The sequence below is a fragment of the Sciurus vulgaris genome (assembly GCF_902686455.1).
Source record: "Sciurus vulgaris genome assembly, chromosome: 8".
In the NCBI taxonomy this organism is placed as follows: Eukaryota; Metazoa; Chordata; class Mammalia; order Rodentia; family Sciuridae; genus Sciurus; species Sciurus vulgaris.
The window spans coordinates 53,503,171-53,530,804 of record NC_136468.1 but is presented as its reverse complement, the minus strand read 5'-3'; the positions used below and the strand labels follow the sequence as shown (position 1 = coordinate 53,530,804).

The window sequence follows — 27,634 nt, the reverse complement described above, 5'->3', positions numbered from 1 at the left end:
GGAATCGAAGCAAATAGGGTAAGAGTTTTTACAAAATGTCTAATTCTTCATCTTTTAAGCAGAAAAATTGATACCTAGAACTAAACCTTAAATCACTGAAAAATTTTCAGATTGTAAGAGAATAGTTAAACCCCACAATTACTACATCATTTGTAAAATATGTGGGAATCCGCCTTCCTGAGGATACTATAAACAGAAATGGATAAGAAACCAAATGAACCACAGAACAAGAAGATGAGCAGAATCAGAAGTAATAAGTACAGTTGCTTCTGGCTAAGTTTTTAACAATATTGGGTAAGAAGGCTCAAAGTTGATACACCCAGACCAGAGTGTGCATCTGTGTTTTTAAATTTACTATACATATCATGCTTAAGAAAAGTATTAGCCTAACATGTTATGTATTCACAGTTGTATCTGCACTTTTGAATTCAACAATAGCCATAATCATGCACAGTTACTGCTTCTGCACAAATGCCATACTTTGTACAGTCAACATTCTGATGGATCTATTATACTCATTGGGTCCGTCAGAAATTGACATAAAAGAAAAGTATAAATTAAACTTCTAAAACAAAATAGATTTTTAAAAGCCAGTGGTCTTTTCTTTCCACCCTCCTGTCCATATGCATACACAAGAGATAGCCAGGTAGGAAAAACAGCTTTTAAAATTAGATTTAAAAAAATGCATGTAAACAGGGATTTTAATAATTCTCTCTTACAGTTAAAATTTATTTTTAAATTATAATCGCTGTTTTGCAGGGGAAGGAACCAACTCATTTTTATGTGACTCTGACTCATAATCACCTGTATAGAGTTTATTATAACCTAGATATAAAATAAATGTTTACCCAGATGACAAATATAAAAATCATACACACAGAGTTAAGAGACTCACCTCAAAATTAGTTTTCCATTAAAAAGTTGCATTTGGTACTAATTATAAAAACTACATTATTGTAAAACAATGACAGAGAACCAAATAAAACAAATACAAGAGCTTAACAAATTGTTATAAACATTCTTGTAACCACAATGTAGGCCAAGAAACAATAACAAAAAACCCTGCATATCAATTCTTTTTATAATCTCTAAGTGTAACTTTCATCATCTTCACTTTTTTCTTTAACCTTTATCACCTAAGTGTACAAAGGTAAATATTATAGTACAGTTTAAATTTCCTTTCCTACCTGATTTAATAGAATTGTACAGTATGTGTTCATCTGTGCCAGACTGCCTTTATTCGATGTATATTATTATAGGTCTATCCTTGTTATCAGGTATAAGTAGACCATTATTTTGTTTCTGAATATCATTCCATTTCTTGAATACTTAGTAGCATTTCATTCTGTTGAATTATCTGTTGATGCACGTATGTTCTGTTTGCAAGATTTGGGTGAACTTTCTGCACTGTGCTATCATAGCATTGTTATGTATCTCTACTGTTGTCCATCTAGGTACATTTCTGTTGAGTGTATATCCAGAAATGGAATATTGGGAAGTTCAGAATGAATAAGCTAACTTTAGTAAATACTGATAAAGTTACCTAAAATGTTCTCAATCATTTTGAGGAAATGTGTAATCCTACCAGAAGCTTTTTTTGTTCTACATTTTCTTTATGTTGTCTAGTTTTTGCTTGGCTTTTTAGTGATTGCTGTTTGGGTAGATAAGCATTTCACTAAGTTTCTCATTTGTAATTTCCTTATTATGAGGATCGGCATCTTTTCAAATGTTTGCTGGCAATGGTGAACATCTTGTTTTGTGAAATCCCTGTATAAGATTTTTGCCCAGGATTCTACTGAATCTCTGACTTCTTATTGATTTCTGGGAACTCTTTATACATTCCGGATATGAGTGAGTCCTTCTGTGTACTTCAGCTTACCTCTTTACTGTCCTCATATATTCTAATGAACAAAGTTTTTACTTCTACTATAGATCTCTTTAGCAATCTTTTAAATGATTAGTGCTTTCCTCTGTACTGTGAAAAACCTTTCCCACCCCACACTGAGGTTATATAATCATCAAAACATAATGCTTTGTTTTTGAGCTCATCTACATCTATGCTGTTACAGAATTAAAGGCAGTAGTCATGGTCTCTTTTCCAGTCCTTGAACCATATTTATTCAACATTATATACTGGGAAGAACATTTTTTTTCTTCCTTCTCCACTGAAAAATATTGTCATCAATTAAGTGTTTTATGTGTATGGGTCTATTTCTGGATTTATTTCTTTATAGTACTCTATCTTTGTGCCATATCACAATACCTCATAAACTGAATATTGATAATAAGTCTCAATATTTGCTGTAGTCAAGTTCTTTCATTTTATACTATGTAAGATTGCCTTGCCTATTTTTATTTCTTTCCACCTGCATAAAATTTTAGATTGACTCTGCCAATTTTCATAAAAATAGTTGTTAGAACTTTACTCGTAATGTACCTATATTCCTATTAATCTTTTGAAAGTAACCTCTCCTTAATGTTTGTCCCAAAATTATTTTTGCTTTGCTAAGTTTTATTTTCTGTAATTTTAACATGAGTTAATAACATCTTTAATTATATTGCTTAGTATTTATTATGCTTCTGAAACTGACCATTATTAAGTGTTATGGTGGGAATGTGTCCCACAAAATTCAGATGTTGAAACTTAATCACCAATGTTATAGGATTAAGAGGTAGTGCCTTTGGGAGTGACTAAATCATGGTAAATATGATTAATGCCTTATAAAACAGGCTACCCAATGCATTAGCCCATTTTTGGTTTCATCCATTCTGCCATGTGAGGGCACAGCATTTGAAGCACCATTGTAGAAGCAGAAAACAGCCTTCACTGGACACTGAACCTAACAAAGCCTTGATATTTAGCTTCCAAGACTCCAAAACTATGAGAAATCTATTTTTTACTATTTATAAACTACCCAATTGTTGGGAGCTGGGAATAAATTATTGCTTTTAATTACATAACGCTGGACAGTGAAAAGGCTTTCCCTGGAATCCTTTGGTACAAGAGTGCCAAGGGAAGGCCTGTTGCAGACAACTCCTGTTGATAGGAAGAATGCCTATCAATGCTTGTCATGAAATTTACTAATCCAAAACTCTGGAATTCAAGTTCTAGCTGCCTGGAGGTAGAAGAGATGGGCATGAACTGATAAGCTCAACTAAACTGTTTTGCTCACAGACTTCTTCCTTTCTACTTCAAGGAAGCCTTTCACTATGAATCCCTTTTCATGTTTAAAACCTATAAAATAAACACAGAGAGCCTCACTCATTGTTAGAACCAGACCACGTCAGAGCTGGATCACCCATCAAGTCCTACTTTTACTCATAGTTGAGAATTTGCCTTTATTTCTTATAAGTTCTTATGTTCTTTTTCTTAAAACACATTTATTCAGTGTCATGATCAGACTATTACATTTAGCAATCAACAGCATGGGTGCAAAAAAAAAAAAGAGTCTACATTAAAACCCTTTGGTGGAAACCTTTAAAGAACAGCTCATTCCAATACTTCTCAAAGTATTCCATGAAATAGAAGAGGAGGGAACCCTCCCAAACTCATTCTATGAAGCCAATATTACCCTGATACCCAAACCAGACAGAGTGAAATCGAAGAAAGAAAATTTCAGACCAATATCATTAATGAACATTGACGCAAAAATTCTCAATAAAATTTTAGCAAATCGCATACAAAAATATATTAAAAAGACAGTGCACCACGATCAAGTGGGTTTTATCCCAGGGATGCAAGGTTGGTTCAACATCAGGAAATCAATAAATGTAATTCACCATATCAATAGACTTAAAGTCAAGAATCACATGATTATTTCAATAGATGCAGAAAAAGCATTTGATAAAATACAGAACCCCTTCATGCTCAAAACACTAGAAAAAATAGGGATAGTGGGAACATTCCTTAACATTGTAAAGGCCATCTACGCTAAGCCCATGGCCAATATCATTCTAAATGGTGAAAAACTGAAAGCATTCCCCCTAAAAACTGGAACAAGACAGGGATGCCCTCTTTTACCACTCCTATTCAATATCGTTCTTGAGACTCTAGCCAGAGCAATTAGACAGACCAAGGAAATTAAAGGAATACGAATAGGAAAAAAAGAACTCAAACTATCCCTATTTGCGGATGATATGATTATATACTTAGAGGAACCAGGAAATTCCACCAGAAAACTTTTAGAACTCATAAGTGAATTCAGTAAAGTAGCAGGTTACAAGATCAATGCTCATAAATCCAATGCATTTTTATACATAAGTGATGAATCCTCAGAAAGAGAAATTATGAAAACTACCCCATTCACGATAGCATCGAAAAAAATAAAATACTTGGGAATCAATCTCACAAAAGAGGTGAAAGACCTCTACAATGAGAACTACAGAACACTGAAGAAAGAAATTAAAGAAAACCTTAGAAGATGGGAAGATCTCCCATGTTCTTGGATAGGCTGAATTAATATTGTCAAAATGGCCATACTACCAAAAGTGCTATACAGATTCAATGCAATTCCAATTAAAATCCCAATGATGTACCTTACAGAAATAGAGCAAGCAATCATGAAATTTATCTGGAAGAATAAGAAACCCAGAATAGCTAAAGCAGTCCTTCGCAGGAAAAATGAAGCAGGGGGTATCGCAATAACCGAACTTCAACTTTATTACAAAGCAATAGTAACAAAGACGGCATGGTATTGGTACCAAAATAGACAGGTAGATCAATGGTACAGAATAGAGGACACGGACACAAACCCAAATAAGTACAACTTTCTAATACTAGACAAAGGTGCCAAAAATATGCAATGGAGAAAAGATAGCCTCTTCAACAAATGGTGTTGGGAGAATTGGAAATCCATATGCAACAGAATGAAACTAAACCCATATCTCTCACCATGCACAAAACTCAACTCAAAATGGATTAAGGACCTTGGAATCAGACCAGAGACTCTGCAGATTATAGAAGAAAAAGTAGGTCCCGATCTTCAACATGTCGGCCTAGGACCAGACTTCTTCAACAGGACTCCCATAGCACAAGAAATAAAAGCAAGAATCAATAACTGGGATAGATTCAAACTAAAAAGCTTTCTCTCAGCAAAAGAAACTATCAGTAATGTGAAGAAAGAGCCTACAGAGTGGGAGAATATCTTTGCCAATCATACTTCAGATAGAGCACAAATCTCCAGAATCTATAAAGAACTCAAAAAACTCTACACCAACAATACAAATAATCCAATCAACAAATGGGCTAAGGAAATGAACAGACACTTCACAGAAGATGATTTACAAGCAATCAACAAACATATGAAAAAATGTTCAACATCTCTAGTAATAAGAGAAATACAAATCAAAACCACCCTAAGATTCCATCTCACCCCAATTAGAATGGCGATTATTAAAAATATAGGCAACAGGTGTTGGCAAAGATGTGGGGAGAAAGGTACACTCATACATTGCTGGTGGGGCTGCAAATTAGTGCAGCCACTCTAGAAAGCAGTGTGGAGATTCCTTAGAAAACTTGGAATGGAACCACCATTTGACCCTGCTATCCCACTCCTTGGTCTATACCCAAAGGACTTAAAATCAGCATACTACAGAGATACAGCCACATCAATGTTCATAGCTGCTCAATTCACAATAGCCAGATTGTGGAACCAAGCTAGATGTCCTTCAATTGATGAGTGGATAAAGAAACTGTGGTATATATATACAATGGAATATTACTCTGCCATAAAGAACGATAAAATTATGGCATTTGCAGGCAAATGGATGAAATTAGAGACCATCATGCTAAGTGAGATAAGCCAATCTCAAAAAACTAAAGGAGGAATGATCTCACTGATAAGTGGATGATGACACATAAGGGGGAGGGTGGGGGAAGTTAGTGTTAGGGTTAGGGTTAGGGTTAGGGTTAGAGTTAGGGAGGGGGACAAGAATGGAGGAAAAAAGGACTGTTTAGAGGGAAAAGAATGGTGGGAGGGTGGGGGGGGAAGGGAAAAAATAATAGATTGAATCAAACAACATTACCATATGTAAATTTATGATTATACAAATGGTATGCCTTTAACCCATGTACAAACAGACAAACAACATGTATCCCATTTGTTTACAATAAAAAAAATTTAAAAAAAAATGTTTACTTACCAGAAGATGGCTAAAAAATTTTACTTCTTTTCATAAATTAATATTTTAAGAAGTTCTGAAAATTTCACAAATTTCATATTAATCTTTCTTGAACTGTTACTTCTTAAGGATTCATTTTTGGAAGACTTTTTCTTTAAGTGGAATATTATTACATTTATTTTTTTATTTTTTAACTTGTTTTTGTTCCAGGAATCAAAAAGGGACCTGAAATTGTTCTTATTTTCAAAAATAAATTTTCTAATTATAAATACATTTATTTTAATAAGATGAATAAAAATTTCTGAATTCTGAAATTTAGAAATATGAAGAGTAGAAGATAAAATCACCAACAGTTCTGTTACCAGACATACAGTTAACTGTTTTATAATATATCACAATAACTTTTTAATTGTCATATATATAAGCAGTTACAAGTATGTGCTCATCCATGTATTTCTACATATCTATGCATATGTATGTATGTATGTATATGCATTTTTCTTTAATAAGAAAGACTGTAGTGGGTTTTTTTAATTTTAATAAATATGTAACTGTATCAAAAAAATAAAGAAATAAATAAATAAACGCTTTGTTGGAATGCTTTACACTTTCCACAGAACAGAACTAAAATAACCTGTTTTATAATTAGCTACAAAGACAGTCCTCAAGTTTTTTTGCCCATTCACATGAATATTATCTAAACCATGTCTTTTAGGTAGCAGCTAGGTCCTGCACCACTGTGCTTGGCTGAGTTCACAAATCTGTTGTAACCTATAGCTTCCCTGTCACTTCTCTGGCTCTCCTCTCCTGCTAAGCTTTGTTTCCTGGCAGTATTTAAACCTTTTGCCACTGCCACAGTTACTGCTGCTGCTGGAAGCACCATAGTCACCTTCCTTTCCTGTTTTGGCAAAGTATCAGCCTCCATCACTGTAAGGTCCAGACCTTCTGCCTCCAAAATTTCCACCCTTCATGGGTCCAAAATTTGATGACTGATTGTTGTAATTGCCAAAATCATTGTAGCTTCCACCACCTCCAAAATTGCTTCTGTCATTACCAAATCCATTGTAGCCATTCCGGCTTCCACCATATCTACCACCATCAGAGCGGAAGTTTCCTCCATGACCAGAATTGTCATTTCCACCAAAACTATCTCCACAATAACCACCAAAGTTTCCAGAACCATTTCAATCTCTTTGACTAGATGAAGCACTAGTGATCTCTTGATTTGACAGGACTTTCCTTACTTCAAAGTTGTGGCCATTCACAGTATGGTATTTCTGAGTGACAATCTTATCCACAGAGTCATGGTCATCAAAAGTTACAAAAGCAAAGTCCCTCTTCTTTCCACTGCCTCTGTCAGTCATGATTTCAATAACTTAAATTTTCCCATACTGTTCAAAGTAATCTCGTAGGTAGTGTTCTTCAGTGTCTTCTTTAATGCCATCAACAAAGAACTTTTTCACAGTTAAGTGGGTCCCTGGTCTCTGAGAATTTTCTCTTGGGACAGCTCACTTTGGTTCCACAACTCTTCCATGTACCTTGTGTGATCCTGAATTCATGGCTGCACCCACTTCCTCCACAGTGGCATAAGTGACAAACCCAAAGTCCCTGGAGCACTTGGTGTTTGGGTCTCTCATTACCACACAGTCCATGGGTATTCCCCATTGTTCAAAATGGCTTCTCAGACTCTCATCAGTTGTTTCAAAGCTCAGTCCTTCAATAAACAGCTTCTGCAGCTGTTCAGGCTCTTCACGGGACTGATTTACACATGATGGCAGAAGGAACAGAGACTTTAACGATGCTTTCTCAGGGGAATCCATGGGCAGAAAGGAGTAAGCTAACAAACATATCCCTATTATTTTCTTAATCCGACCCACCACCTGCATTTGGAGAACTGTTTGGTGCTATGCAGGTTACAGCACCCAGTCTCAGGTATTTTATTAGAGTAGCATGAATGGGCCAAGACAATTGTCATTTATTAGTTTGGAAAAGTTTTTGGCTATTATCTCTTCACTTTATCTTGCGACCCTTTGCCCTTCATGTTTACATTTACAATTCTTATAATACATTTTGTATTTTCTTGCATCTATAGCAAGATGTCTAATTCACTAATCCCTTCTCCCCATTCTTTTATGACTCTGTGCTACATTCCAGATGATTTTTTCCTGATCTATTGTCCATTTGCTAATTCACTCTGTAGTATCTGATATAATTCAAGATATTGTTCTTTTTCAGCATTAAAATTTGTACCTGGATCTTTTACAAATCAGTATATTTTTTATGGTTAGTTATCTGTCCATATTTTCAACCCTGCCTCAATCTCTTTAAATATAGAAATCATGCTCATTTTCAAATATTTTCAAATATTTTTTCTAATAATTCAAATACCTTGAGTTTTTGTGGGTTTTTTGTTGTTTAGCTTGTAATTTTTGTTGGTTCTTGCCTCAAATTGCTTTATTTCCTTGTGTGTCTGGCTATCTTTGATGAGGCATAAATTATGTTATATTCCTCCATGGAATATTTTTTTCTTTATTTCTTCCAGATGTCTGGGGACACTAGCTATCTGAGACAATCTTAATTCAATTTCTGAGACTTGAGTTTTTTCCGAATCTTATATATAACTTGAAACTGAACTGCAGTCTATATAAAAGGTAATTTTCTTCTAATTTGCTCATTCAGTCCATTGAAGTCCAAAACACCAGTAATTTCATGGGAAACCTTAACAAACTCTGACTTTAACTTTTATACTAATCCACAGGTGTTTAAAAATATTGATCTGGGGGGCTTGTCAAGATGTCAGAATAGAGAATGTTGCGTTCCTGGCTGCTCCATAGCATGAAACAAAGAAAGAAGACAGGCAGCTTCTCCAGCCAGGGTGGTCCCTCTGTGAGCATAGTGAAGGGATAATGGAATTAAAGGAGCCCATGTTTTAGGGAGTGCCAAGGTGTGTTGGGTATGGAGCATTTGGACATCAAGGACATTGCCCAACAAAACTGAAAGATGGCCTACATAGTAACTGTGTGCTGGGAAAGAAGCCACCATCTTTCCAGGTAGCATGTGGAAGACAAAGGTAGGAACCATTTTGCAGCCTTGCACAGGTTCCAGCAGATGAGGGAGAAGATTCCTGGCAATACAGGCCCAATAAACACACACTGCGTGAAATAGAGTGACTTTAAGTGACTAGGAGAAAATCAAATGTGGAGACAGATTTACCCAGGGAACAATTGGTCCTGGAAACCCACCTGACTCTATCCTTCTCCCTCCAATCCAATGCTTGGGGGAAAGACTTGGAGAGACACATTTGGCAGAAGCTAGAAAAGGTAAGGGTAGGAGAGACTGTTTGGAGACTGAAAACCAAGACTAGGAAACACTGGGTCCCCACCACATAAGGGGACCCAGGGGAGATGACTGGGGTACAGACTTCCAGAGTGGACCAGCAAGTACTGGGTGCTGGAGGTGTGCTGACTTGAATCTCCATGCCAAGTGGCCTTCAGCCAAGAGCCTGGAGTCCACCTAAGCCTCAATGCTGCCTCCGGGAATTCTGCCAGAGATTACCTCTCATTCCAGCAATCTAGAGGGTAGAGTATCCAACTGCTGAGAAGAGAAGCTGAGAATATTTTGAACTACAGTGGAAAGAATTCTTTAATTCTTCATCAAGATTTTTTCTCACCCCCCCCCCCCTTTTCTTTTTCTCTATTTAACTATGATTGTAAGGGTACATACATATTTATACATTTTCATGTTTTTTTTTTGACGTTAGTTATTTTTCATGGATTAGTTTTTTTGAGAACTAGGATGTTGGATTAGTATATTTTAGTTTTGTTTTGTATTCTTTTATTTTTGTTTTTAATTTATTTTGAAATTTTTACTTTATATATATTTTCTCCTACCCGTTTCCTTGAGTCTCTCTTTTCTTCCACTAATAGCCAATCCTATTGTTCTCTCTTTCACTATTCCTTTAAAATTCTTTACTTTTATATTCTCTCCTCTTCTCTGATAATCATCATGTACCGTGAATGCTTTGTGCCATGTTTCCTTTTCCTCCTCCTCCTCCTTCTTCAATGAGTATATTTTCAATCTGGCATCTAGATGGAGCATAATAATTAGGACCTATACTAGACTGTTTGTATTATTGGGAAATAAACTTTTATTGCTCTAATCCACAAAGACTTTTTTCTATTGTCACCTTACTCTATATGGCATCTTGTTGAGCAATAAATAGCAAGAAAAGCATTGTTAGATCTGAAAAGATGAAGGTTTATGTAAGAGAAAAAGGCTTATGGAGAAATAATGTTAAAATTGTCACCCGAAATAACTTGGAAAGCCATTAATAATTTTTATAATTTGGTGAAAATGTTGTAGACATCATAGTAGGAACTATTTGGTTTAACATTGTATATTGTTTGCATTGGTGGTTGTTATTTTTTTGTCTCACCCTAAACAGTGAAGCACTGGAAACCTTCAGGGACAGTGTAAGTCCACAGGGTAGAAACACTATGGCTTCAGATCCATACTGTTAGATGGGTAGACACACAAACAACAAGAAAAGGCAAGGGAATGAATCACCCCAAACAAACTAAGATACTCCAATAACAGAATCTTTTGACACCACAGTGGAAGAAATGTCAGAGAAGGTGTTTGGAAAGTACAGAGTTAAATTGATATGCAAAGTAAATGACAGTATAAGGAATGAAGTCAGAGATAAAATACAGGAAATGAAAGATCACTTCAATAAAGAGGCAATGATTCTAAAAAAATACCTAGCAGAAATACTTGATATGAAGGAAACAATAAAACAAATTAAAAATTCAGTAGAAAGCATGACCAACAGACTAGACTATTCGGAAGTCAGAACCTCAGTCAATGAACACAAAATATATAATCTTGAAAATAAAGTTGGCCACAGAGAGATGTTAAGAAACTATGAACAGAACATCCAAGAACTATGGGATAACATGAAAAGACCAAATTTAACATTTATTGGGATAGATGTAGGTGTGGAGATACAAATCAAAGGAATGTGAAACATTTTCAATGAAATAATATCAGAAAATTTCCCAAACCTAAAGAATGCAATGGGAAATCAACTATAGGAGGCTTACAGGACTGCAAATGTACAAAATTACAACAGATTCACACCAAGGCACATCATAATGAAAATGCCCAACATATAGAATAAGGATAGACTTTAAAGGCCATAAGAGAAAAGTATCAGATTACATATAGGGAGAAACCAATTTGAATCTCAACTGATTTCTCAACCCAGACCCTCAAAGCTAGGAAGTTCTAGAATAACATATACCAAGCTCTGAAAGAAAATGAATGCCAACCAAGCATCTTATGTTCAGCAAAATTAAGCTTTAGATTTGAAGACAAAGTAAAAACCTTTCATTATAAACAAAAGTTAAAAGAATTAACAACCAGAAAGTCTGGAATACAGAACATTCTCTACAAAATATTCCATGGAGAAGAAATTAAAAAAAAAAAAAAGTGAAAACCAGCAAAAAGAGGAATTACACTGAAGGAATAGTCAATCAAAGGAGACCGGGAATACAAATTGTACCTCAATAATAACCCTGAATGTTAATGAATTACACTCATCAGTCAAAAGACATAGACTGGCAGACTGGATTTAAAAACAAGACCCAACAATACCTGTCTACCAGAGACTCGCTTCATAGGCAAAGATATCCACAGACTGAAGGTTAGAGGATGGGAAAAAACATATTACTCAAATGGGTTTCATAAACACACAGGTGATTCTATCCTCATATCAGATAAAAAGAACTTCAAGTCAAAGTTAATCAGATGGGACAAAGAAGGACATTTCACACTGCTTAAGGCAATTATGCATCAACAAGACATAACAATATTTATGCCCCACCCAGTGGAGCATCTGTGTGTGTCAAACTCTTTTCAATTTCAACAATCAAAAAGACCACAACACAATGCTACGGGGTGACTTTAACATACCTCTCTCACTACTGGATAGATCCTCCAAAAAAAAAAAACAAAAAAAAAACCAAACAAAGACATTATAGAACAAATAATACAATCAATAGTTCAGACTTAAGTGACATATATAAAATATTTCATCCATCAATGACTCAATAAATTTTCTTCTCAGCAGCACATGAATCCTTATTTAAAATATACCATATGTTATGCCACAAAGCAAGTGCTAGCAAATACAAAAAAAAAAAAAATTAGAGGTAATAATCTATATTACATTAGATCATAATTGAATGAAATTAGAAATCAATGCTAGTATTAAAATGGCTACTACAATACCTGGAGACTAATACAATATTGAATGACAAATGGATAGCAGAAGAAATCATGGAGGAAATAAAATAATACTTAGAGATAAATGAGACTAGTGATATATCAAAATCTCTGAGATACTATGAAGACAGTGCTAAGAGAAAAGTTCATTGCAGTGACTGCATTCTTTAAAAGAATAGAAAGTCAACAAATAAATAAACTAACAATACATGTCAAAGTCCTAGAAAAAGAAGAACAAATCAACACCAAAAGCAGTAGAAGACAGGAAATAATTAAAATCAGAGCTGAAATCAATGAAATTTAAAGAAAAGAAACAATTCAAAAAATTTACAAAACAAAAAGTTGGTTCTTTGAAAAAAATAAATAAAATTTGTAAACCCTTATTCATGCTAATGAAGAAAGAAAACTCAAATTACTAAAATTTGTGATGAAAAAGGAAATATCACAACACTATTAAATATAGAAGATAATCAGAAACTACTTGGAAAATTCATACTCCACTAAAATAGAAAATCCTGAAGACATAGACAAATTTCTAGAGACATATGACCTATTCAAACCAAATCAGGAAGACATACACAATTTAAACAGATTAATTTTGAACAATGAAATAGAAAATGCCATCAAAAGCCTACCAATGAAGAAAAGCCCAGGATCAGATGGATTCTTAGTCAAGTTCTACAAGAATTTCAAAGAGGAATTAACATGGATACTCCTCAAATTATTCCATTAAATAGAAAAGGAAGGAAAGTTTCCAAACTCATTCTATGAATCTAGTATTACCCAGATACCAAAACCAAACAAAGACATGTCAAGGAAAGAAAATTTCAGATGAATATCCCCGATGAACATATATGCAAAAATTTTCAATAAAATTTTGGCAAATCACATACAAAAACATATTTAAAAGAGAGTGCACCACACAATCAAGTGGGCTTCATCCCAGGGATATAAGGTTGTTTTGACATATGGAAATCAATAAACATTAGTTCATCACATAAATAGACTTAAAGACAAGAATCATATTATTATCTCAATAGATGCAGAAAAAATATTTAACAAAATACAGCACGCCTTTATGTTCAAAACACTAAAAAATATAGGGATAGTAGTATCATACCTCAACATTATAAAAGCTATATATGCTAAACCCAAAGCTAATATCATTCTAAATGGAAAAAAAATTGAAAGCATTCTTCTAAGTACTGGAACAAGACAGGGATGCTCTCTTTTACCACTTTTATTCAACATCATCCTTGAAATTCTAGCCAGAGCAATTAGAAGAAAGAAATTAAAGGAATATGAATAGGAAAAGAAGAACTATTAGTATTTGCCAATGACATGATTCTATATTTAGAAAATCCAAAATAGCCAACCCCAAAACATCTAGAACTAATAAATGAATTCAGCAAAGTAGTTGGATATAAAATTAAAACCCATAAATCAAATGTGTTCATATATATCAGTGATGAATCCACTGAAAGAGAAATTAGGAGAACTACCTCTTTCACAATAGTCTCAAAAATATAAATTATAGGGAATCAATTTAACAAAAGAGGTGAAAGACTGCTGCAATGAAAAGTACAGAATACTAAAGAAAGAAATTGAAGAAGATCTTAGAAGATGGAAAGATCTCCCATGCTCTTGGATAGGTAGAATTAACATTGTCAAAATGGCCATACTACCAAAGTGTTATACAAGTTTAATGGAATTTCTATTAAAATCCCAATGACATTCTTCATAAAACTAGAAAGAGCAATTATGACATTCATTTGGAAAACTAAGAGACCCAGCATAGCCAAAGTAATCCTTAGCAAGAAAAGTAAAGCAGGAGGCATCACAATACCAGATGTTAAGTTATACTACAGAGCCATAGTAACAAAAAGTAGCATAGTATTGACACCAAAACAGATACATAAACCAATTGTACAGAATAGAAGATACAGAGACAAACCCACATAAGTACAGTTATCTAATACTAGACAAAGGTGCCCAAAACGTACACTAGAGAAACTATATCCTCTTCAATAAATGTTGCTGGGGAAACTAGAAATCCATGTGTAGTGAAATGAAATTAAACCCTTATCTCTCACCCTGAGCAAAACTCAACTCAAAATGGATACAGGACCTAGGACTTAGACCAGAGACCCTGCACCTAATAGAAGAAAAAACAGGCCCAAATCTTCATCTTGTCAGCTTAGGACCTGACTTCCTTAAAACAAGACCCCTGAAGCACAAGAAATAAAATCAAGAATCAATAAATGGGATGGATTCTAACGAAAAAGCTTGTTATCAGCAAAGGAAACAATCAATAACATAAAGAGAGAGCCTACAAAATTGGGGGAAATCTTCACCACATGCACATCAGAAAGAGCACTAATCTCCAGGATACAGAAAGAACACAAAAAACTTAACACCAAAAAAAACCAAATAACCCAACCCATCAATAAATGGGATAAGGAACTGAACAGACACTTCACAGAAGATTGGATTTAAAATATCTAGCAATTAGAGAAATGCAAATTAAAACTACTCCAAAATTTCATCTCCCTCTAATCAGAATGGCAATTACCAAGAATACAAGCAACACTAAATGTTGGCAAGGATGTGGGGAAAAGGTACACTCACACATTACTGATGGGAATGCAAAACAGTACAACCATTATAGAAAACAGTATGGAGATTCCTCAGAAAACTTGAAAGGAATGCACCATTTGACTGAGCTATCCCACTCCTCGGTTTATACCCAAGAACTTAAAATCAGCATACTACAGTGGCACAGACACATCAATGTTTATAGCAGCTCAATTCACAATAGCTAAGCTATGGAACCAACCTAGGTGCTTTCAATCCATGAATGGATAAAGAAACTGTGGCATATATACACAATGGAATATTACTCAGCCTTAAAAAAGAATGAAATTATGGCATTTGCATGTAAATGGATGGAGTGGGAGAATATCATGCTAAGCGAAGTAAACCAATCCCAAAGAACCAAAGGCAGGATGTTTTCTCTGATATGCTCATCCACAATAAGGGGGCAGTGGGTTAGTTAAGAATAGAGGTACTTTGGATTAGACAGCAGGGAGTAAAGGGAGGGGAAGAGTATGGGGGTAGAAATGATACTAGAATGAATTGGACATTATTACCCTAGGTGCATATATGATTACGTGACTGGTGTACCTCTACATCATGTACAACCAGAAGAATGAGAAGTTATATCCATTTATGTAAGATGTGTCAAAATGCATTCTACTGTCTTGTGTAACTAATTAGAACAAATAAAAAATGCAAAAAAATATTGATCTTCCTTTCAGCCATCTCTTCAAATTTGGCCTAAGATCTCAGACCATAAACATCTCCAAAAATGGAGGGTGTGCTTTTCTCATCTCTCCATATTTCTGACTTCCTTTAGATCTTGTTCTGTTGTTCTTTAACTCACAGCTATATCATCTGAAAAGTTCTAAGCTTAGAAGATTGTTATGTATTACCAAGTCTGTTGTTACTGAAAGCCATACTTTAAAATAACTGTTTTTCTGATTATGTAATACATGTTTTTGGTTGAACATTCAGAAAGCATTTAAAGTACATTAAAGAACAAACAAGTTACCATGAAACCCAGAATTATCTAATATCAGCATTTTACACGCTACATCCAAGACTAAATGTTTTTCCCATATTTGTATATTTGGGTAAGCATGCAATTTTTTATGAAATTGGATCATGCAATACATATTAACTTACAGCCTATTTATTGGTTAATTCAATATTTTTACAATATTTTTCCTTGCCAAGTCATCTTCTAAAACATATTTGAAAGATGTGAATGTTTTATGTAGTAAAATTATATGATTATAATAAGAATTAGTTATACAAAAATATAAAGAAAAGAAAAATTAACAGCAGATAAATATGATTTTAGATAATTTCCAACAGATAAATACATATATAAAACATTAGTTCAATAGGCAGAAACAATATTTTCAATGAGATCTTATTTCACATGCTATTTTAAGAAATCAGTAAATTTTATGCGAACGTTCAAGTCAAAAATACTTTAAAGAAGGAAATTAAAAATTGATAAACTTTTAGAATTCCTTAATAAGTATATATACATATACTTATATAATAACATAAGAAGATATATGAATATATTATTTTAAAAATGGGTTATTGATGGAACAGTTTGATACTTGGGATTTCCCAGTTGTAACAGTCTGGATTTCCAATTAGGTTGGGAATAATACATAGAGATATTTTACAAGGAATAACAGAGTCTAGGTTCTCATTTTAAAACAAGGAAGTCAGGAAAGGAAGGAAGGACAAACAGACGTAATTTCAGTAATAAATGTTAAATTCTTCCCACAATTTATTATCTGCTCCTAAAAATATTAAACCCGAGAGGGTCTCTCTGAATATGCTGGCCTTCAAAGAAATCCCATGCCTATTTTCCATGTTGGATGAACATAGTGTGACTTTACAAGGTTTACTGAGTCACAGTCTTTCACAGAAGCACTTCAGATCTCTGAGTGTGGAATTAAGCATCTTTAAATGTTGCATAGAATCATAATAAAATATTTTGTTTCTCCTTGACCTTTACTTATCAGGACTTATGTCATAAATCATCCATTTTCTGTTTCAAGGCTGCTGATGATATTTTTTTTCTTTTACTGGACTTCAGTGCTATTTTTTTTTTCTTAGATATATGATAATGATGATCTAGTCCAATCACTAAAGGCTGTTTAAATTGGTCCTCTCTTAATCGGTCTCCCTGACTCTACTCACACTTCTTAGAGAAGAGCTAGAGTGATCTTTATATGGCATTAATCAGATCATCCCTCACCTCTTTAAAACCCTCCACAGGCCTTCATTTATAGAAGGGTACTGAAGGTCTTGCCGCTGAAGTCCCCACCCACCCACTTTCTTCCAGTCTCCCCTCACTCACTGCTCTCCATCATACTGGGCTTTGACATCCTTCAAACAGGCCAACTCTGATGCCATCTCAGGGCTTTGTATTTACTCTTCCTGTTACAAAACTTTTCTCCCCAAAATTTTACCATAACATTTTCCTTCTCATTCCTATTTCAGTGTTGTGATGGCACTGTAGAGCAACATTTCTTCCTCAGATCACTAAAGCAGTACCCCTTGTTATTTGTGCTTTTCATCTTTTGTGCATTTTATATTTTTCATAATACCTACCTGCTTGGAAAATATCTGTATTTATTTACTGACTTCTTTTATGTGAGCCAAGAACAGAGGAGGGAGGGTCTGAGGTTTCACTTTCTTGAAACTTAGCAGGTAAGTCTCCACATCTGTACAGTTGCTCACAGAGGACAAGAGACTTCTGAATCAAAGATAAAGTATGTTATTACTCAGAGATAAAAACATTTGTGTCAATTCCCTGGGCCCTGATTTCTATAGGATGACTCAGAAATGTGAACTGAAAATGTGCGATTTATTTGATAGGCCAAATTCTGAGCTTAGGGAAGTCAGAACTGTTATATTGAACTTCAAGCAAACCTCCTTGCTGCTCCAGAAGAATATACCACATGAATACTACATCCAGGGCTGCATGCTTTCATGCTAATGCCATCTTATGTTCAATCGTGTGTGCTAGTTATTGATTTATTGTCTTTCACCATAAACTCGCCTTTTAAAATGTATTCTGTAATAATAGATGGAAATCCTTTTAAGCGTTTCTTCTTTGAAGAGAGTATGATGTTAATTAAGCTCTCTCAGTTGAGACTGCTGGTGGGAAATTACAGGAGGAAGGAGCTCCTCTATTTACTAGCTGCAGCACAGGGTGGGGGTATCAGCAATGTGAAGCTCATCTAGTAGAACTCTACTCCAGTCATGGGCCCAGTATGCAAGAACCTTTGGAAACTTTATAGCTTGAGCCTGGAGATGAACTTTCTCTGGCTTCCTTGGTCAAGAAAACTATTGCCCTGAAGGCCTGTCACTCACATTATAATTAATTCCCTCTAAAGCCCCCTGCATAGCACACCTACAGCGGGAGGGATCCCATAAAGGGGCTGTCCTCACTGCACTCCCTTGTGCTCCAGGGGACCCTCACTGAGCCTATATAGCTGCCTGCTGCTGGAAGGATTCCCGTTCTCTGCCACCTGCTGCTGATTGCCTTTCCTTGCCTGCATTCTGGAAAGTTGCTTTCTGCTTGCCCAATGACTGCAGACCAGATTCATTCTGCCCAAACCAGTAAGCTTCTCTGCTCAACCCAGTGAGCTGAAGTACCCCCTTGCCAATGAAGTCTGAAGCCCTTCCAAGTTATTCTTCTTTGGGTTCTTTTCCTCAGATATCTCTCTCTCTCTCTCTCTCTCTCTCTCTCTCTCTCTCTCTCTCTCTCTCTCTCTCTCTCTCTCTCTCCCTCTCTCTCTCTCTCTCTCTCTCTCTCTCTCTCTCTCTCTCTCTTTCTCTCTCTCTCTCTCTCTCTCTCTCTCTCTTTCTCTCTCTCCCTCTCTTTCTCTCTCTCTCTTTCTCTCTCTCTCTCTCTCTCTCTCTCTCTCTCTCTCTCTTTCCATTTATCCACCTATTTATAAATTTTTCTTAGATTTTAATTACTCTTAAACTGTCCTTATTTAGCCTACAGTGTGTTTTTTCCAATGTGTAACTTTCTGTGTGGTTTCTATACACTAATTGGACCCAGATAGATTTAATGCATGTAACCAATTCATGTTGTAAATATACATTGTTTTTAATCTTTTATTGAGAACATGACAACATCTACAATCATAAATTGTTATACTATGTTTATTTTCTCAAAGAAAATACCTAAAAGAGGAAGAGCTACTCCAAAATGATGTACATATTTAAGACTTTTGATATATTGTGCTAAAAATCTCCAGAAAGAATGTGATAAAATGTACTACATCTAGAAAATTGTAGAATGTCTAATACTCATTATGTTATAATGAGTATAATTTATAAAAGAACAAAAAGAAAAAAAAAATGCCTGATATTGCCCAATAGCATACCCTTTACCTGCAAAACATCTACCAAAGTTGAAGCAAACCCATTTATCACAGCTTGTGTTTGACTCTACAAGGTCATTACTTAGAAAAATAAAAGTAGTATAGGATGAAAAATTATTCCTAGGTCCCTCTTGACTTGTGAACCTCCCACACTCCAGAGCCCTCTCCATTTTTGCTTCCACCAGAAACCTGAACCTTTTCACACCTCATTTCTTTATTCATTGAAAACCTCAAAGAAACTCAGGAGGCTTACACCTAAGCCAAAATGTGAGATTAGAACGTTTATCAGTCACCTTAATCACTACCTACTATTTCCCTAGGGATGTGGAGAGCATTCTGAATTCCAAATATTTGAAGAAAGTTAAAAAGAAAAGGAAAACATTTTTTGCCAAGTGACTATTTTATTTGTTTCCATAAAGAGGAACACAATTAAGTTATGAGAATGGAGAACACTTGGCATGTCACAGGAACTGGAAATCTGAAACTCCTGATTGTTAGTTTGAAAGACATGAGCTACATGGCAGGTAACATATTTAAATCAATAGATATATCTTTAAAGTAATAGTAATAGTCCATTTGATTGCATTTATACAAAGAGTAGATTAAATTATCACAAGCTGGGAGTAAAATGTAAAATTTAACTAGGAAAAGGATTACTAAGATTACTAAGTCATTAACTGGAAAGTCTAGAACCACCTCTATTGAACAGGAAATTGAGAAGATGGTAATGTCCAAGGTACAGGACCCTTCCATGTTTCTAAATATTTGCTATTGACTCACACACTTAGATTCTGAACCTTAAATCTCAGTACTAATTCTCAGTCAGGCAGATTCCATTTATTCCAAATATATTGGCTGTTTTGTCCCAGTACATTTGCTCCCACATGCCATGATGATGTGAAAATTAGAGTTAAGCCTGTTCATTGGCTTCCTGCAAACATTTTCAGATATGATAGTAATCAGTCACTGAAGATAAAAAGGAAAAACATGAATAACTCTTCAGACTAGTTGATTTAATAGCCTTCATTTTTTAAAATGAGATAATAATTTCCCCATCTTCTCACCAATTAAATTGTGAAGACTAGGCATTTAACACTTTTAAAAACTGTTTGGTGTCCTCAAGAATTAGATCCTACTTAAAATGGCGTAGGGTCATTATGTCTCCATTGTGTTACTTCATAATTGCACAAATGAGCTGAAAAAGCTAGTAACCTAATTCCATTCTCATTAGTTTTATGATTCTACTGTGAACTCCATTTGGAGCCTTGGCAATGTCCTGTTATTAGACATATGAAAACCCAAGGAAATAAAGAGAACGTTCTATTGAACTTGAACTCCTCCTCATTGACAGGAAATGAAAAAAAGCAGTGTTTTCTCTGACAAGTCCCCGAACTCAGCAACCCAAAAGTTGTGGCTGCTTTAAATAGCCTCCCTGCCGAGTGACAGACTCCCTTCTGAGGAAGAAAGGAAGTAAGGCTCCTCCGCCTCAGCATCACAGGGAGCTGCACATGGCAGCACTTTCAAAGTCTCATATTCCCTCCAGTGGAACAATGTCACTTTAGTGACATGCAACGAGTATAAAACTAAAGAGGTATCACACAGCTTTTTGTCTCTCTGAGCACCTCTAAAGCTTTTCCATTCCCCACCTTCCTTGAGAAAATAAAACTTTTTAATCACATATCAGAAGCCTAAATTGTGCAGAATTCACAATGTGATAATAACATTTGCAGAACTACAGTAAGCTAAACGAGGTCTCTGAAGACATCCACATCCCAATCCCTGAAACTGTGGCTATCCCACCTTAAATGGTAAAATGGAACGCAGATGTGATTCAGTTAAAGATCTTGAGATGGGGCATGATTCTGGATTATCTAAGTGGACCAAAGTAATCAAAAGTAATCAAAGTGAGAAGACAAAGATATGACCATAATCAGAGGCTAAAGTGATGGATTTTGAATATGGAGGAAGGGGCCTCGAGCAAACATATGCAGGCAGCATCTACAAACCGAAAAAAGGGAAAAGATACTTCTGAATGTTTCCAGAAAGAATACAGCCTTGCAAACTCCCAATATCACACTTCTGGACATCAGACCTATAATAATTGAGTTTGTGTTGCTTTATGCCACTAAATATGTAGTAATTTGTTTAAAGTGCAATAGGAAATTAACACAGGAACTAAATAGTATATATGTAGCTCCTATAGTGAGTTTAGCTTTGTCACTACGTAGGACTCTCATGCACGTTACACTCAGGATAAAGTCAGAATGCCATAAAAATCTCCACAAATGCAAGAAGTCACTAAGTGTAGTGACTACAAGAAGATAAATGGTACCCGGAATACTGTTCAGGGTAGGCAGTCACCCTAGAATCTTAAAATGTCACCCCCCCAAACCATCCCTCTATCAGGTTATATTACCACTTGAAATGTCTTTGGCCTAGATTACATTTTAAAATATTGAGTGTGTTTTAAAGCATGTTACTAACTTCTTTCCAGCCGATTTTCAGAAGTCCATTCCTCCCTAGGCACAGTGCGTGCCAGATGCATTCCCTGAACAAGAGCATCAGTGCCAAGCAACTGACTAGAGTGCCTGACCTGCCTAGCAAATGTCTACCATTCCTCCCATAGGACCAGAGTCAACATTACCTGTTCTAGGAGATTATTCCTGAATATCCAGATCCCTTCTCTGAGAGTCTAAACACATCACTGAATAAAATATATTAATATTGTCAAAATTATAATGTAATGCAATTTATAGTATGATAATGTATTACAATTTCTGTCATGATAGAATTCATCTTTTTAAAAAATCTGCCTATCCCAGGTTTACTCAAACCTTATCAAGAATTAAGAAAGACCTACCTATCTTGTTATTTGATTCTGAATACTTAAGTTTGGGCACTTAACAAAAGAGTGACTGAATGAACAAACAAAATTGCAAGTTTTCAAAATACAGTACAGAGTACACAAACAAATTAGAGTCAATTTGTATGTAGGCCAGCAGATTTCAGCATGTCCTATGGCAACAAAATCCCTACTGTGACCTTGGCCTAGAAGGCCCTGTTTATCCTGGCTTGTGCTTCTCCGGACTTCCCTCTACACCCTGGCTCTGCTTCACAGTTCTGCTCACCAGTTTTCAATTAATCAAAATGAAAATAAAATTCTTTTTAACTAAAGAATTTTGCAAATGCCTGTGTCTGTTACACAAACCACATTGTCTGAGTCAATTTTCACCTCTCCTCTCCAATTTTTCCTTTGTTAGCTACTTTCTATCCTATAGATCTCATATTAAACACCGATTTTCATAAAGAATTTCTGTGACCAAGCAATCCAAAGCAGATCCCTCTTACTGTACTCTCTTCAGTCCATATTTTGGTCCTGTGTATTGCAGTTTGTAATTATATGCTTATTCATTAAACTTAAGTCTGTTTCTCTGGAATGAAGTTCCTTGAAGACATGGGCCATGTCAGTTTTCTTCCCCGCGATGTGCCCCTTTACTTTGCAAAGGCTACACACAATGTAAAGGCTCAAAAAGTTGAATGATTGACTCATGAAAGATGTAAACTTGAAAAAGTGCATATGTGACTTAATGGTCAAATTTTCCAAAGCAGAGAGCTACACTTTGCCATAATCAGTTAAGTGAAGAAAAATTAATGAATATAAATTTACCATTTTGTCTGCGGGAAGTATTCACATTAATTCATTTAATTCCAGGTTGCAGAAATACTTGCAGGAAATCATGGGAAATAAGTACTGGTTTGAATAGGAATTACAGCTGAGGAAAAGCAGATTATCATGCACATTTTCCTTCTAAACATCAAAGCTGTTGTTGAAGAAAATAAAATCAAGTACATTTAACACTTGCTTATCATTATGTCCTAACAATTAATATTGCTTCTGATCATAAAATTCCCTTTAACCAAACAGATTCAAAACAAGTTACTCGTTTCCTACTTTGAACTTATGTTTTCATGGAATAGGAGAATTTGTACAAATTTTTTTCATTCACAATTCACTTTTTGTTCCATTTACCTGTTATGTTTCATATTATAGGGAAAAAAAAATGTACTACTGTATCAACATCTTAAAGATTTTGCATTCTGAAAGTTGTGAATTCCCCAGACCAGAGAGCAATGGCTCCAGCTATTTAAGTCACCAAGCGAAGCACCATAATTTTACCAGACACAAAAAAATACTAAAGAGTATTTTGAGAAGATTTTTTATGTTAATTCTGACTCCTATTAAAACCACCTCCAAGTTCTTAAAATAATCAATCTCTTTTTCAAGATTCTTTGAACATCTATTGCTTTCTGGAGCTAAAAAGAATATGCAATTTACACAATAAATTGTATAGATATTATTTTTTGTTGAAGGTTGTATGTTAAATCAATGTTATATTCTTATACACCTTTTTGAGAAGGAAATACCAATTTGAAATTGTATCATTTCCTTCAAAATGAAGGGCAATGCTTTGTTAAATAAAAGATTGGTGGGGAGACACCCACTGCAGAAGGTGGCCGGATGCGGTGCCGGCCAAACCAACCACCACAGATGGTTGCTGGACACGGTGCCTACCCTCACTGGGGTTCCCCAGCTTCTTTGGAGGCTGGTGTAGGCATTTTGAATTATTCCTGAGGGCGTGATCACTACCATTGGAGGGCAGCTCCCTTCCTGAGACACCTACAAGAGACTGGAGGCCCTTTGATATGTACCTACTTATTCACTTACATCCTACACACTTCCCCATCCTCTTAGTTCACCACTATGAATTCTGTAAATAATAATCGAACTCATCCTGTTTGATACAATAATGTTAAAGTCTTTATAGGGCCTATCTGGTTCAGGGCTGAATTTTCTCTGTATTTGCTGTTAATAATGATCTCCCCTTCAAAGGAGAGGTACTGGAAAACCACATGATCACAATAAGTCTGCAGGGGGGAAACTTCATTACCTCAGATCTTCAATGCTAGAGGGGACTATACAGAAACAATATGAAAAAAACAGGGGAAGAAAGTGTCCCTAACAAACTGAGATACTATTTTGATACAATCCAATGATAGCATGGCAGTAGAAATGACAGAAAAAGAGTTTATAAACTGCATAATTAAAATGATCCATGAAGCAAAAGATGATAAGAAAGCAAATGCAGGCAATGCATGATCACTCCAATAAACAGGTAAAAGAACAAATGCAGGAAGCAAAAGAACACTTTAATAAAGAGATAGAGATTCTGAAAGAAAAAAAAGAAATACTTGAAATGAAAGAGCCAATAAACCAAATTAAAAACTCATAGCACCATCAACAGAATAGATCTCATGAAAGACAGAATCTCAAACAATGAAGACAAAATATTTAATCTTGAAAATAAAGTTGACCAAACTGAGAAAATGGTAAGAAATCATGAGCAGAACCTCCAAGAATTATGGGTATCATGAAAAGACCAAATTTAAGAATTATTGAAATTGAGAAAGTCACAGAGATATAAACCAAAGGAATGAACAACCTGTTCAACAAAATAATAATCAGAAAATTTCCCAAACCTGAAAAATGAAATGGAAAATCAAATACAATAGGCTTAAAGAACACCAGGTGCACAAAATTATAACAAATCCACACCAAGGCATTTTATAATGAAAATATCTCACATACGAAATAAATATAGGATTTTAAAGGCTGCAAAAGAAAAGCATCAGATTACATATAAGGGGAAAACAATACAGATATAAGCAGATTTCTCAACCCAGGCCCTGAAAGCTAGAAGGGCCTGGAACAAGATATTTCAAGCTCTGAAAGAAAATGGATGCCCACCAAGAATCCTATACCCAGCAAAACTAACCTTCAGATTTCACAATGAAATAAAATCTTTCCATTATAGACAAAAGTTAAAAGATTTACAAATAGAAAGCCTGCCCTACAGAACATGCTCAACAAAATATTTCATGAGGAGGAAGGGAAAAGCAACAATACAAGTCAGCAAAGGGAGGAAATACCCTAAAGGAAAAACCAATCAAAGGAGAAACCAACTCAAGTTAAAAACCAAAAATAAGCTAAAATGACCAGAAATACAAATCATTTCACAATAATAACCCTGAATGTTAATGGTCTAAACTCATCAATCAAAAGACATAGACTGGCAGATTGGATAAAAAAGAAAGACCGAACAATATGCTGCCTTCAAGAGACAAATCTCATAGAAAAAAGACATCCTCAGACTAAAGGTGAAAGGATGAGGAAAAACATACCATGCACATGGACTTAGTAAAACAGCAGGGGTCTCCGTCCTCATATCAGATAAAGTGGAAGTTAGTCAGAGGGGATAAAGAAGGACGTTTCATACTGCTTAAGGGAAGCATAAATCAACAAGACATAAGGTATTTTAAATATTTATGCCCCAAATTATGGAGCATCTATGTACATCAGAAAAGACCTCTCAATTTTAGGAATCAATAGACCAAAACACAATAGTAGTGGGGGACTTTAACACACTGCTTTCAACACTGGTTAGATACTCCAAACAAAAATGGAACAAAGAAACTATTGAACTGAATAATACAATGAATGTTATAGACTTCATGGACATTTACAGAGTATTTCAGCCATCATCGAGAGAATATACTTTCTTCTCAACAGCTCATGGATCTTTTTCCAAAATGGATCACATGCTATGCCACAAGGAAGCCATTAGTAAATACAAAAAAATAGAGATACTACCTTGTATCCTATCAGACCATAATAGAATGCAATTAGAAATCAATGATAAAATAAACAAAAACTACTTCTGCACCTGGAGACTAAATAATATGCTATTGCATGATGTGATGATAAGAGAAGACATTGGGGAAGAAATTTAAAAATTCTTAGAGGTAAATGAGAAAAATGACCCAACATATCAAAATCTCTGGGACACTGTGAAAGCAGTACTAAAAGGCAAGTTCACTACATTGAGCTTGTACATTAAAAAAATAAAAAGTCAACAACTAAAGGACTTAACATTATATCTCAAAGCCCTGTAAAAAGAAGAACAGTTCAACACCAAAAATAGTAGAAGACAGGAAATAATTAAAATCAGAGCTAAAATCAATGAAATTGAAACAAGAGAAACAATTCAAAAAATTGACAAAACAAAAAATTGGTTCTTTGAAAAAGAAAACAAAATTGATAAACCCTTACCCACCCTAACAAAGAGGAGAGAGAAAACTCAAATTACTAGAATTCATGATGAAAAAGGAAAGATCACAACAAACACCATTGAAATACATGACATAATTAGAAGCTACATTGAAAATCTGTACTCCAACAAAATAGAAAATGTCAAAGACATTGACAATTTTTTAGAGACATATGGACCTCCAAAACTGAATCATGAAGATGTACACAATTTAAACAGATCAATTTCAAGCACCAAAATAGAAGATACCATCAAAAGCCTACCAACCAAGAGAAGCCCAGGACCAGATGGATTCTCAGCCGAATTCTACAAGACCATCAAAGAAGAACTAATACCAATATTCCTCAAATAGAAAAGGTGGGAACCCTTCCAAACTCATTCTATGAGGCTAGTATAACTCTGATACCAAAACCAGACAAAGACTCATCAAGGAAAGAAGCGTTAGACCAATATCCTTGATGAACATAGATGCAAAAATCCTTAACAAAATACCGGCAAATCCCATACAAAAATATATTAAAAAGGTAGTGCACCATGATCAAGTGGGGTTTATCCCAGGGATGCAAGTTTGGTTCAACATCTGGAAATCAATAAATGTAACTCACCACATCAATAGACTTAAAGTTAAGAATCAAATGATTATTTCAATAGATGCTGAGAAAGCATTTCATAAAATACAGCACCCCTTCATGCTTAAAACACTAGAAAAAATAGGAACAGTAGGAACATACCTCAACATTGTAAAGGCTATCTATGCTAAGCCCACAGCCAACATCATTCTTAATGGAAAAAAATTGAAAGCATTCCCTCTAAAAACTGGAACAAGACAGGGATGCCCTTTTTCACCACTTCTTTTCAACGTTGTCCTTGAAACACTAGCCAGAGCAATTAGAGAAGAGAAATTAAAGGGATTCAAATAGGGAAATAAGAACTCAAGCTGTCACTATTTGCCAATGACATGATTCTATATTTAGAAAATCCAAACTACTCCACTAGAAAACTTCTAGAACTAATAAATGAATTCAGCAAAGTAGCAGGATATAAAATCAATACACATAAATCTAATGCCTTTCTATT

The 27,634-nt window shown here is 35.0% G+C and overlaps 1 pseudogene across 1 annotated transcript; it reads right to left on the bottom strand.

Annotated features, from left to right (window-relative positions):
• Window positions 1–6,905: 6,905 nt before the first annotated feature.
• On the bottom strand, window positions 6,906–7,873 carry LOC306668856 (heterogeneous nuclear ribonucleoprotein A1-like 2; annotated as a pseudogene). Its single transcript has one exon. The product of its transcript is annotated as a heterogeneous nuclear ribonucleoprotein A1-like 2 (transcript).
• Between the last annotated feature and the right edge of the window lie 19,761 nt (window positions 7,874–27,634).